Source organism: Schistocerca cancellata, chromosome 7, assembly GCF_023864275.1.
Source record: "Schistocerca cancellata isolate TAMUIC-IGC-003103 chromosome 7, iqSchCanc2.1, whole genome shotgun sequence".
NCBI classification, from domain to species: Eukaryota; Metazoa; Arthropoda; class Insecta; order Orthoptera; family Acrididae; genus Schistocerca; species Schistocerca cancellata.
In genome coordinates, this window is record NC_064632.1 from 144,493,696 (window position 1) to 144,508,782 (window position 15,087).

The following is a 15,087-nucleotide window of genomic DNA, read 5'->3' on the forward strand; positions in this document are numbered from 1 at the left end:
GTCACTCTGGTCTCTGCGGTCTTAGCTCACGCAGTAACACAGCTCGCAGCTCGACCTGCTTGACTCAGCCAGCGCCTCTGCATCGGAGTTCGTCTATATTGGATATTGTTCTTCGTAGTAATATCGGTATGTATATTACATAATTATGTTATGTATACATCAATTGTTTTTATTTTATTTTTATTTGTTTAAAGTTATCAAATGGGGTTCCTGACGACTCCTCTTACTATAGGATTTTTTATTATGGACACTCGAATTTACGCTTTAATTACGAGCGAACCGATAAATGTATAGCAAAATGTGATACACCAATATTTTCCTTGTTTTATTCTGTGTAAGGCTATATGCAGCACTTTGGTCTTACAGTAAAATTTATATGTTTTTTTCTTATTGTAGTACGGATTTTGCGATTTTGGGCGTCTTTGGAAGGAAACATTCACTTTAAAAATATATGGCTTGCGATGTATTTGTACGAGGTTAATGAAATTTTAATACTTTATAGCCAAATACATTGTTAATGTAAATCTCAAGTTACAACATTTTCCGATCACCCAAAAAACCACAATAGTGCAAAATAAATCAATAATCAAAAACTTAGTCATTTCGTGGAAATTTCAATAAACAATACAAAATTCTTACTCATTATCTGTGTTACTTCAAAATAGGATCAAATAAGATCAAAATACAGGTATAGTGCTGGAATAAACCAAGTTTAAAGGGCAATGTGCCATCCATTTATTTTCTGTTGTGAATGAGTGGTGAATCATGAAAAGGAGCTAGTTCATTTCAGGGAGTAAACAGTTATGATCTGATCTCTGAAAAGAACAGTTTTGCCCATCTCTATGAGAGAGTGTTGTATTATAGTCCAGATGTTATTCAGTTTGTGTACTGAGCAACCTGTCAAGGATACGAAGGAGAAATTTATAAACCAATTTAAAGTTCAGCGGAAAAAAAATTGCTTTCCCTTTTGTCGACGGTATTTTAATTCTGTCGCTGACGGAAAAAGTGTCGTTACAATAGGTGATTTTTTTATTTATTTACATGCCAGGTTCCATGGGACCAAATTAAGCAGCAAATATCCAAGGTCATGGAACCTGCCAGTACATTAAATTACAATATAGAAGTAATAACAGATAGAAATAAATGTTTATGAACCCGAAAAAGTCAGTCCATAAGATTAAGTAAACGCAATCAACAATACGATAAGAATCAGCTTCATTTTTCAAGGAACTCCTCGACAGAGTAGAAGGAGTAACCCATGAGGAAACTCTTCAGTTTCAATTTGAAAGCACGTGGATTACTGCTAAGATTTTTGAATCGAGTGGTAGCTTATTGAAAATGGATGCAGCAGTATACCACACACCATTCTGCACAAGAGTTAATGAAGTCCGATCCAAATGCAGGTTTGATTTCTGCTGAGTATTAACCGAGTGAAAGCTACTTATAATCTGGAATAACCTAATACTGTTAACAAGAAATGACAGTAAGGAATAAATAGATTGAGAGGCCAATATCAAAATACCCAGACTCGTGAACAGGGGCCGACAAGAGGTTCGTGAACTTACAGCAATTACTGCCCGAACCGCACGTTTCTGAGCCAAAAATATCCTTTTAAAATGGGAAAAGTTCCCCCAAAATATAATACATTATGACATAAGCGAATGAAAATAAGCAAAGTAGACTAATTTTCGTGTCGAAAGATCACTCACTTCAGATACCGTTCGAATAGTAAAAATTGCAGTATTAAGTCTTTGAACAAGATCCTGAACGTGGGCTTTCCACGAGAGCATACTATCTATATGAACACATAGAAATTTGAACTGTTCAGTTTCACTAATCATATGCCCGTTCTGTGAAATTAAAACAACAGGTTTAGTTTAATTGTGTGTTAGAAACTGTAAAAACTTAGTCTTCCTGTGATTTAGCTTTAGTTTATTTTCTACAAGCCATGAACGTAGGTCATGTACTGCACTACTTGAAACCGAGCCATTGTTGCAGACAAAACGCTTTACTACCAAGCTAGTGTCATCAGCAGACAGAAATTTTTTGGAGTTACCCTTAATACTAGAGAGCATATCATTTACGTATATCAGGAATAGGAGTGGCCCCAACACTGATGCATGGGGCATTCCGCACTTGACAGTACCCCACTCAGACCCCACATCACAGCCGTTATTAACAATGCGAGTAATGACCTTTTACTGCCTGTTGCTAAAGTAAGAGGTGAACCAATTGTGTGCTACTCCACATATTCCGTAATGGTCCAATTCTGGAGCAATATTTTGTGATGAACACGATCAAATGCCTTAGTTAAGTCAAAAATTGTGCCAAGCGTTAGAGACCTTTTCTTTAACCCGGCCAGTACCTAGCATAGAAAAGAGAATATAGCAAATTCGGTTGCCAAACGACATCTAAAGCCAATCTCTACATTTAATAGCAAATCGTGTGATAATAAATGACCAATTATCCTTACATACGCCTTTTCAATAACGTTAACAAACACTGATGGTATAGAAATAGGTTTGAAATTATTTACATTATCCCTCTCTCCATTTTTATAAAGCGGCTTCACTACTGAGTACTTTGATCGCTCAGGAAACTGACCATTCCTAAAGGAAAAATTACAAATATGGTAAAATACAGGGTTAACATGTGCAGCACATTACTTTAATATTCTGCTAGACACTCCATCATTACCATGAGTGTCCTTAGTCTTTAGTGATTTAATTAATAACTCAATCTCCCTATTGTCTGTAACACAGAGGAGTATTTCAGACATCAGTCTCGGGAAGGCATTTGCCAAGAAAGTTATACGATCCCCTGTAGAAACTAAATTTTTAATTTTCACCAGCAATGCGCAAAAAAGATTGTTAAATACTGTACATATATCTAATTTATCAGTAACAGAAATATTTTTACTGCGAACTGACTTTATATATTCCATCTTGTGCTGTTGACCAGACACTTCCTTCGCAACTGATTATATGGTTTTAATTTTAACCTGTGAATTATCTATTCTATTAGCATACCACATACTCTTTGCCTTCCTACTAACATTTTAAGCACCTTACAATGATGTTTGTAAGGGGCTGCTGTTGCTCGATTGTGACTACTTCTAACATTTTGATATGATTCCCGTTTTGTTTTACAAGATATCCTTATCCCACTTGTCAGCCACCTGTGCTGCGTACTACTGCTAGTATCCCGTTTAGAACGTTCTAATCTAAAGCAACTCTCAAAGAGCATGAGAAATGGGTTAAGGGAAGCATTGTATTTATCATTGGCACTATAAAGATCCTGCCACTCTTGTTCCTTGACAAGGTTTAAAAAAACTCTCTATTGCTGTTGGATTAACTTTCCGACATAGTTTGTAATAAAATAAGACATTTGTTTGAGTACAAAAGCTTTTTAGTGTTAAAATTGGGGCATCATGTCCTGAAAGGCCATTCACGCTTTTATTAACTGAGTGCCCATCTAGTAATGAAGAATGAATAAGAAATATTGTCTGTGGCTGTGCTACTGTTCCGCTGAACCCTAGTTGGAAAAAACAGTCTGCATCAGATCATATGAATTTAGGAGATCCACCAACATCCTTTTTCTTGCACCATCATATACAAAATTAATATTGAAGTCACAAAATATGACTAGTTTCTGGTACTTCCTACAAAGTGATACAAGAACCCTCTCTAGCTTAAGCAGAAATGCTCTGAAGTCGGAGTTCTGGACCTATAAACAACAACAATTAGAAGTTTAGTTTCACTAAATTCAACTGCCCCTGTACAACATTCGATTATCTGTTCAGTGCAGTGTCGTGACACGTCTACGAACTGAAAGGGAATACTGCTTTTCACATACATAGCCACTCCCCCAGCCCCCTAGGAACTTCTTGAAAAACAGCCAGCTAATCTGTATTCTGGTAAAGGAAGCCTCTGAATTGTCAAATTATTTAAGTGGTGCCCTGATATACCAATAATTTCAGAGTCAACGTCTATAAGCAGTTCACTAACATTATCTCTAATACCTCTTATATTTTGATGAAATATTCTAATTCCTTCTCTACTTGGAGACATTACATCCTCGGAAGGTGCGCCCTTTGTTAGAGGGATTTCCTTTATCAGCTATACCTATCAGCTGACTTCAATCTAAAAAAAGGTGCCCGAATTACACAAGATGATGCTAAGGGAATTACATTAGGAAATAAGACACCAAAAAGTAGTTGATAAGTTTTGCTATTTAGGCAGCAAAATAAATGAAGACGCTGAAGAAGAGATGATAGAAAAAGAAGAATGCTGTAACAAGAAAAACATTTCCGAAATTAGAAAATAGTTTACATCAGCCATTAATTTAAATGATGGAACGTCTTTTGGAAATGTGTTTGTCTGGAGTGTACCCTTTAACGGGATTGAAACGTGGTTCGGAAAAGAAGAAAATAGTAGCTTTAGAAATGTGGTGCTTCAGCGTAACGCTGAAGATTAGCAGGGTAGAGCAGACAGTGAGGAAATACTAAATCGATCTTCAAACTGACTAAAAGTAGTGATCGTTGGATAGAACACATTCTGGGGCATCAAGAAATTGTTATCTGCTAATGGATGCATATGTGTGTAGGGAAAGGGGGTTGGGGAAGAACAGTTGAAAAGGACCACAGTTTGAATTTGGTAACAAAGTTAAAGCGGCTGCAGGTTGCAGCAGTTGTAAGGATGTAATGCACTTGCTCCATTAACGTAGAGAACTGAATGAAACCAGCCTTCGGATTGAAGACGATGACTGCAACAACAGCTACAACATACATAAAATTCGGTAATGAAGGCTGTTTTTTCTTCAGGCTTCTAAATGATTTGATGCAGCTAGCCATGACTTCCTCTCCTGTGGCAGCCTTCCTCTTTGCACTAAAGATTTTCAGTTACACTCTGCCGCAGAAAAGAAATAGTAAACAATTTTAGAGGTTTCCAATTCACTCAAGATTTAGTGTTGCAACGATGCATATGAAGTACATGAAATGATTACATTTACAGATCAAAAACAGAGCCGGTTCTGAGGTACGAAGTATCGACCCATGCTGAAACACCGATAATAGTCCGGTCGGAAGTTCAGGCACTGACTGTGATATCCAGCAAATCGCACAGATAATCCTGGTATGCATTATGTCACGCCTGCTCGACCTGTTCATGTAGTTCTGTAAGAGTAGTTGGCTGACGAATGGCACGTATCACTTTTCGTCCAATGTTAACATTCGCGTGCGCGATTGGAGACATGTCTGCAGATTGTGCTGGACAGGTAAGCTGCTGCACGTCTTTCAGAGCACGTTCAGTTACACGGGCAGTGTGTGGGCTTGCATTATCGTGTTGGAACAATACATTACCTTCCTGTTGCAAGAACGGCAAAACTATGGGTCCAGCAACTATCTGCACGTACCGAGTTATATAAGGCCTGGGAGTTGTGTCTCTTAAATGAATGCACTCTGCGAGACAGCACTCGTCAGACCGATGTCGTAGGCACAAGCTAGCACCACCTGTGATCAAGGCAGAATCTCCTATCATCCCTGAGGAACACGGAGGCCCATTCTACCTTCAAACTGATCCTATGGACACTGGACTCGCATTCGGGAGGACGACGGTTCAATCCCGCGTCCGGCCATCCTGATTTAGGTTTTCCGTGATTTCCCTAAATCACTCCAGGCAAATGCCGGGATGGTTCCTCTGAAAGGGCACGGCCGACTTCCTTCCCTAATCCGATGAGACCGATGACCACGCTGTCTGATCTCCTTCCCCAAACCAACCAACCAACCAACCTGATCCTATGACGGCACCAGTTGAGCCGTACGCTTCGATGCTGTAGCGTAAGAGGAAGAGCGACTAGAGATACGTATGCCCGTAGTCCAACTATTCATAACTGGTTCGTAATAGTTGATGACGAAACCTCTGGGCTCACAAGCCTTCTTATCTGTGCTGCGGTATCTGTGCGGCTGCCCTTAAAATAGGACGCTCCTGACCGGCGTCCGTGCTGCATGGGCGTCCACTAAGTGTGTGAGAATCTTCACGTGACCACTGGTATATGCATAGTTGCACAATTGATGCAGCACGTCCTACTTCATTTACGGTTTTCAAATAAAAATATGATTCTGTCACAAAAACAGTCAAGTCGAAAAAGGCGAAAATTCTAGTACGAACTTTTGGAACAAGCGCTTCCAATAGAGTACACTAGACCTTGAAAATCTTTTCGGGTTTGCTGCCGGATCCTAAAATCAACTTGACTCGATATTTCGGCGATCCAACTGTTCGCCATCTTCAGGAATGCAGTTCTCAGCGGGACTCATCAGCAGAAGCAGCATTCCTGAAGATGGCGAACAGTTGGATCGCCGAAATATCGAGTCAAGTTGATTTTAGGATCCGGCAGCAAACCCGAAAAGATTTTCAAGACTTATTACGCCGGGAAAGCTTACGTAATCACAGAGTACACTAGAGATTATTCTAATATGATAGAACGTTGAGGAGCAGCCAGTATCTCGTATTTCGGCAGCTGTTCTGAGTTTCTGTAAAGAGTCGCTAACTTGTAATCGAGGCAGTAGATCGAACGTGAGACGTAGACTGAAATGGGTCTACATAAATGTTTTACTGGGGACATGTTAATTTCCAGTAACATTCTGAACACAGAAAGGTAGGTGGCAGTGACCTGATTATTTATCAAACGACAACACAAATCGCATGTGCTGTGACCGTCATTTCGGTTGTGTACCAGAAGACGAGATTTGTTATGCAAATTATCTACAACATTACATGGGGCGATTTTTGGTCGAAGTGAACAAGTCGCCGCATGCAATGCCAAGCTGAGAGGGAGCGGAAACACTGTTTGGACCGTCTCAATCAGTAGCGGACACTTGGGGCGTTACTGACCCCCAAATGTAAGACATATTGTTTACATATCGCAGCTGGTACCGAAAATTAACAAGGGTCAGAAAGCTCGCGGGTAAAGGGGGAGACGGGAGGTACTAGATTGGAAAACTTTTATCGAATCGTCCCTGGAATTAATACAATAACTGTAGCACCCATACAATTAACACAGTAAGTAACAGATTACGATAATAAGCAATAAGATGCTAAGAAGAGATGATCCCGTACAGCACGACTGCTAAAAAGTGGCTCTGAGCTTTATGGGACTTAACTTCTGAGGTGATCAGTCCCCTAGAACTTAGAACTAATTAAACTTAACTAACCTAAGGACATCACACACATCCATGCCCGAGGCCGGATTCGAAACTGCGACCGTAGCGGTCGCGCGGTTCCAGACTGTAGCGCCTAGAACTGCTCGGCCACTCCGGCCGGCCGCACGACTGCAAACAGTTCTTATTTTCATCCGATACAACACTGTCTGTGAGTTTCCTCAACTTTCGTTCTTCATGTCATCAGAAGATAAAATTAAATTAAATGTAGATTCACCGACGGAGTCATATTCACACGCAAGTAGAGTGCTATTTAACGTAATATTAATTTTTATGTGAAGTTTCTGATAACCTATATGCTTCGCTAGTATGAAAAACAAGAACTAAATCTAAAGCAAATATCCCGAATTGCGAAGTGCTGCGTAAAAGTTTCACCCCACACTCATATTTTTGGACCTCTTACTCATATTTAAGTTTCCCTCCGGCCGAGAAGCACTCCATGTGGTCACGGCTATTCATCAGGTGCATCCGGCTTTTACTGACAAAGTAGTATCACCGACTGTGTTTCAAGGAACACAAGTTCATGACACTATTCACTATTTTGATTATTGCAGACTAAATGGCTTTTTGCCGCAATGAAAAATTATCTCGGATTATACAGTCAGCGTTTTGTGCTCGTTGTTAAATGTTCTGATGAAGGTAGCTTCTCCCTTTGTGTTAGCAGAAGCACAAATCGGATTTGCTGGGCTGCACTAGCCGGGTCAATTTCTTTGGGAGTTTTTGAGCGCACTTCCCTAACTTGATATGAAATCTTATGTCATGCCAGTGAAAGTATTCTTAAGAAAAATTGTTTGTTAGTTCGTAAGGATCAAAAGAAATTGCCGTCTCCTGATAATCTTCATACGGTATTCTCACAGAGCGAGGTGGCGCCGTGGTTAACAACCTGGATTCGCACACGGGAGGATAATGGTTTTTGTTTTCAGTAACCACATTGACCCTGTCAGACCTAGAAAGTTGAACTGTCAGATCTCCCGTGACTTTCTCAACAAAAATACTTAGGGGGCATCATCTACCCAGTTATAAACAAACCTCCAAGAAGTGGGGATAACATGGAGGATTCACACAAATGCGTTCCGCTCTTGGTTTCCAAGAAAAGCAAAAACTAATATCTGGAAAAATGTCGACTGACGAAGAACAGCATAGGAAAGGAAGTCCACAGACACAAGAAAAGTGAAACAGCGAGGTCCGCAGATGTCCAATGCGAAAGGAAGATGATATATAAGGAAAATGAAGAAAATCAACCAAAGGAGACACACATAACATGGCTTGAGGTCCGCAGATGTCCAATGCGAAAGGAAGATGATATATAAGGAAAATGAAGAAAATCAACCAAAGGAGACACACATAACATGGCTTGATTAAGCAATGACTCACTGTATCAAAACAATGAATCAACATTCAAATGCTGATATGAACAAAATTTATGCGGCTGTAAGGGTAGTATAGGTACTAAGATACTGAGTGAAATTTCAGTTACAAGCAAAAGCAACTGGAGCTCTTTTTGACATTACTTCTGATGGTGTTCATTGAACGTTACATCAATCTCGTCAAAATTCTAGTCTCCACATGACAAGTAACGTAGGAGAAAGTATAGAAGAAAGAAAGAAAGAGTGCAGGGAAGCGGAATTAAAGTTTAATGACAGCCGAGTGGCAGGTCTTGTGAAACACTGTGAACTCGGCAGAGAAGAATGTAGCGATTACTGAGGATATACTATGCAGGTGGTCTTGTACAGCTGTAATATTTATTTGTTAACTTACATGCCTAATATTCAAGGACATTTCCTGTACTGAGCTAAAATAATAGGTAATATAATAATGACGTATTACTACCACTAGTACAGTTTTCCTATACATTACCAATATTTTTAAATCGATTGTACTGATAAACGTTCTTCGATATTGGCAATGACAACTGTGAACTGAAATTTACTTCTGTAATCCAGTCAACTGCAATAGGTACAGATTACAATTCTACTGTAATGCTATAGTGTCAGACTCCTCTAAGACAATCTAAATGTAACGAATTACCACTCAATTTTATACAACAATGGGAGGTGATAATACGTACAGAAGCCGGCCGGAGTGGCCGAGCGGTTCTAGTCTGGAACCGCGCGACGGCTACGATCGCAGGTTCGAATCCTGCCTCGGGCATGGATGTGTGTGATGTCCTTAGGTTTGTTAGGTTCAAGTAGTTCTAAGTTCTAGGGGACTGATTGTTGTGGACTGGCAAGACAGCCAATCCACTAGGACGGGAGGCCGAAGGGCACGCGTTTAAGCTCACGCAGGATGGCGTGAGTTCTGGAACAGGACAAGGTCTTTATAGTAGCAAAAATAGTTCGTAGCGTCGGGAATACTTAACTTTAATTCATAATTGGTCAACATCGGTCTGACGGTACATGCATCACAAGATAAATAGCAAATGATAATGGCGCCTCGCCAGGTCGTAGCAAATGACGTAGCTGAAAGCTATGCTAACTACCGTCTCGGCAAATGAGAGCGTAATTTGTCAGTGAACCATCTCTAGCAAAGTAGGCTGTACAACTGGGGCGAGTGCTAGGAAGTGTCTCTAGACCTGCCGTGTGGCGGCGCTCGGTCTGCAATCACTGACAGTGGCGACACGCGGGTCCGACGTATACTAACGGACAGCGGCCGATTTAAAGGCTACCACCTAGCAAGTGTGGTGTCTGGCGGTGACACTACACTGATGACCTCAGAAGTTAAGTCCCATAATGCTCAGAGCCATTTGAACCATTTTTTTGCATACACGAAATGCACATTACTCCACTGCCAATTTTGCTAATTATGATTCGAAACTTGAAGGCAACCATTTGTTATCATTAATTACAGTAAGCAATATATTATTTTGCATCATTTTAAATAGGGTAGCACTCCGTCACACAATTAGCCTAAAGGAGTGCGTGGAATGAACCACTTACCCGCAGTTTCTTATTTAGTCTGAATGTGGTGGTTGGTTTCTGCTGCTTCACTTCTTGACGCCCCTTTCACAACAGCGTACAGAGCACGAATGACAGGACTCATACAGTGACAGGACTCACATAATGACGGGTAGAGAGGGGAAGGCAGCACTTTCTTTTCTCGACATTTTTAAATAATTAAATTGGTCTAGGTCAATGGGGGACAGCGTGACCTTGAAATTAGCGCTTAAAATGTTATTGTATGATGGGTGATCTTAATTTATTGTAATTTTTATGTCATACAATTGCCTTGAGGCTATGGTGGAAGGTACCAGATATGATGTCAGGTCGCATCATAGCCTTGAAAATAGTACTTTAATTGTGCACCGACTTAACTCCCTTCGTCTTGGATAGTTTACTCTTGAACATAATCTCCTACTAGACTAGACTGTATGTTCTAAAGTTGTCGTGTTGCATGGTGAGATGAAACTGTTGTACGTGAAAAATGCTTCAGTTAGGTTTGTTTTACAGACCTTCACAGTTTTATCCGCCCACAAGGATATGTAAGTTAGGTGCACCACCACATACACAGACGCGAATTCCTGTGAGGACATCCCCTCCACAGATAACGCTAGGGGACTTCAAAAATTATATAATACACGTCATCCCACGCTAAGACCATTTTGAAACAAGAATGGCACACTGTCAGTAGAGGCAACACGTTGCCGGTTTGCTACAAACACAGTTTCGCTGCGGTACGGATAAAATTAGCATCATAATGTGCGAATGAGTAAGCGCAGCAAATGGAAACGTAATTCAAAATTGAAGTACGGGGAACAATAATAATCTTGTGGGCAAAGTCTAAATTGTACACAGACTGACCATGATATTCTGGCAGCTTATGGACCAAATGCAGTGTCACGTCTAGCTGCAGTGAAATAGTGCCAACAATTTGAACAAGACTGCACAAGTGGGTGAAGTTGGTCAGGATCGGAAGACATCTGTGGTGTCACCGCCAGACTCCACACTTGCTAGGTGGTAGCCTTTAAATCGGCCGCGGTCCGTTAATATACGTCGGACCCGCATGTCACCACTATCAGTGATTGCAGACCGAGTGCCGCCACACGGAAGATCTAGAGAGACTTCCTAGCACTTGCCCCAGTTGTACAACCGACATTGCTAGCGATGGTTCACTGACAAAATACGCTCTTATTTGCCGAGACGATAGTTAGCATAGCCTTCAGCTACGTCATTTGCTACGACCTAGGAAGGTGTCATTACCAGCTACTATTGATACTGTGAATCATGTACCGTCAAGAGGGACGTTCAACATTAATGGATTAAAGTTAAGTATTCCACCAGCTACGTCCGTTTTTTCTGAATTCTAATTTCCTTGTCCTGTTCCAGACCTCACGCCAGCCTGCGTGAGCTAAAACACGTGCCTTTCGGCTTCCTCTAGTAACTCGGTGTTGGCTCTCCTGCCAACTACAACAGTTACTTTACCACATGTCCCATTTTTGGAACAAGTTTTTATATTACATGTGGCGTGTATATCGGAAAATTGTAACCTAGTGTTGCGCAAGAGACCTTTCACATTCATAATACACTGCTGGAAATGGAAAAAAGAACACATTGACACCGGTGTGTCAGACCCACCATACTTGCTCCGGACACTGCGAGAGGGCTGTACAAGCAATGATCACACGCACAGCACAGTTGACACACCAGGAACCGCGGTGTTGGCCGTCGAATGGCGCTAGCTGCGCAGCATTTGTGCACCGCCGCCGTCAGTGTCAGCCAGTTTGCCGTGGCATACGGAGCTCCATCGCAGTCTTTAACACTGGTAGCATGCCGCGACAGCGTGGACGTGACTGTATGTGCAGTTGACGGACTTTGAGCGAGGGCGTGTAGTGGGCATGCGGGAGGCCGGGTGGACGTACCGCCGAATTGCTCAACACGTGGGGCGTGAGGTCTCCACAGTACATCGATGTTGTCGCCAGTGGTCGGCGGAAGGTGCACGTGCCCGTCGACCTGGGACCGGACCGCAGCGACGCACGGATGCACACCAAGACCGTAGGATCCTACGCAGTGCCGTAGGGGACCGCACCGCCACTTCGCACACCGTTAGGCCGTCTTCCGCTCACGCCCCAACATCGTGCAGCCCGCCTCTAGTGGTGTCGCGACAGGCGTGAATGGAGGGACGAATGGAGACGTGTCGTCTTCAGCGATGAGAGTCGCTTCTGCCTTGGTGCCAATGATGGTCGTATGCGTGTTTGGCGCCGTGCAGGTGAGTGCCACAATCAGGACTGCATACGACCGAGGCACACAGGGCCAACACCCGGCATCATGGTGTGGGGAGCGATCTCCTACACTGGCCGTACACCACTGGTGATCGTCGAGGGGACACTGAATAGTGCACGGTACATCCAATCCGTCATCGAACCCATCGTTCTACCATTCCTAGACCGGCAAGGGAACTTGCTGTTCCAACAGGACAATGCACGTCCGCATGTATCCCGTGCCACCCAACGTGCTCTAGAAGGTGTAAGTCAACTACCCTGGCCAGCAAGATCTCCGGATCTGTCCCCCATTGAGCATGTTTGGGACTGGATGAAGCGTCGTCTCACGCGTTCTGCACGTCCAGCACGAACGCTGGTCCAACTGAGGCTCCAGGTGGAAATGGCATGGCAAGCCGTTCCACAGGACTACATCCAGCATCTCTACGATCGTCTCCATGGGAGAATAGCAGCCTGCATTGCTGCGAAAGGTGGATATGCACTGTACTAGTGCCGACATTGTGCATGCTCTGTTGCCTGTGTCTATATGCCTGTGGTTCTGTCAGTGTGATCATGTGATGTATCTGACCCCAGGAATGTGTCAATAAAGTTTCCCCTTCCTGGGACAATGAATTCACGGTGTTCTTATTTCAATTTCCAGGAGTGTATTTTACGAGATGAGCTGTCAATCTCACAATCGATTCAATGCCCACTGCAGGTTACACGGCTTTGAAATTAAAATTTTTACGTAATTAAAACATGACTAAGAGTTTATTGTAACATGAAAGCCGAATTCCTTGTCAGTGAGCGTAATTTTACTGGTAATGGACTGACGCAGTGTTAATGGAAAATGTTTAGATGAGTGCGGTAGAATGGAAGATTTACGTAAATAATAACGTTGGTGATATCATTTTCACGGACGGTTTTACGATTGGTCCAAGATAGTAGCCGGAAATTTTGCTTTAACGTTCCGCCGACGACGTTTTTGAAAGAATCATTCCGTACATATGTTAATTTTGTGGCCAAATGTCCATTTACCCCGCCGTCCTCACGAATACCACTGGAATCCCTTACCACAGCAACGCCTGTGAACTGATGGAGGAAGATCAAATACACATACGCGCACACACACACATACACACACACACACACACACACACACACACATACACACACACACACACACACACTGTCCTGCCTGTATTACCACACGACAAATAGTCGATTCTTAGTCGGCTCTTCATCATCATATGTCAAGCACTCAGTCCTCTGAGTGCCTTAAATCGGCCCGCCACGAGTTCCTTTCCTGTGCCTACCTCTTTCTCTTAGAATTTCACTTGCAACCCACATCCTCAATTATATATTGGATGTATTCCAGTCTTCTCTCTCTCTCTCTCTCTCTCTCTCTCTCTCTCTCTCTCTCTCTCTCTCTCTCTCTGTGGTACTGCGGAAGTTATTCAGTGATGTCTCAACATATGACCTGTCTTGTTCGTTCTTCTTCTTATCGCTGGTTCTGCTGAGAAGTTCCTAATTTCAAACGTTACCACTCCATCTGATATCCAACATCCTTCTGTTGCACCTCATCTCAGAACCTCCGATTCTCTTCTCTAGCCGGCCGGGGTGGCCGAGCGGTTCTAGGCGCTACAGTCTGGAACCGCGCGACCGTTACGGTCGCAGGTTTGAATCCTGCCTCGGGCATGGATGTGTGTGCTGTCCTTAGGTTAGTTAGTTTTAAGTAGTTCTAAGTTCTAGGGGACTGATGACCTCAGAAGTTAAGTCCTATAGTGCCCAGAGCCATTTGCACCATTTTTTTCTCTTCCATAACGCTCCCCCCTCCCTCACCAACCAAGTCCATGGTTCACTTCCTTATACAGCTGCGCTACAAATTAAATTCTCAGTAATTTATTCCTCAAATTAAGGCCAATATTGGATGCTAGTGAACTTCTGTTGGCCAGGAAGTACCCCTTTGCCACAGCTAATCTCCCTTTTATGCTCATCTTGTTTCGTACGTAATTTATTTGACCAGTACGAATGCGTGGTATCGACAGTATGTATCGGCGTATCTTTTTTTATCTGGCGAGCACCTGTTTACATTCCGATCCCCCAGCAGGTAGTCGGCAGAACGCCAACATAGTGGATCGACCGATTGTGCCGAGTGAGTCGTGTGTTCGATTGAGAGGTGATTATCTGCAGTGAGGGGCTCGGCGTGGAATATTGCCAGATTACTCTGAGACCTAGTGAGGAAACTCCACTTTGCCCCTTTCTAGTACCAGTGCAGTTTCTGTAGACCAGGCTTGATGTTGATATGATGAAGCGCCTTTGGAAGTTACCTTGAGTATATTAAATACAGTACACGACATGTGTCCGCTACACCAGGAAGCTCGCAGAAAAAAGTTATTCGGTGAAACACTGATGTTGAACTTTTTGCTGTGGTCGCTTCGTATCTCACTCGAAAATTGACAATGAAAGGTTACCTTTCTTGCTTGCCGTGGTTAATTTTATCTGTACGTATATGATAATTACTGAAACGTTATTGTGAGAGCTGATATTTTACCGATATGGGTTGTATTCGGTTTATCTTCCTTTGGATCAGTTGCTAACGGTCGAGTACCGTATTCAACGTTTTCAACATTACTTTATCAGGCGGACCTTTATAACCATTGTTCTTTTTACTTAATTT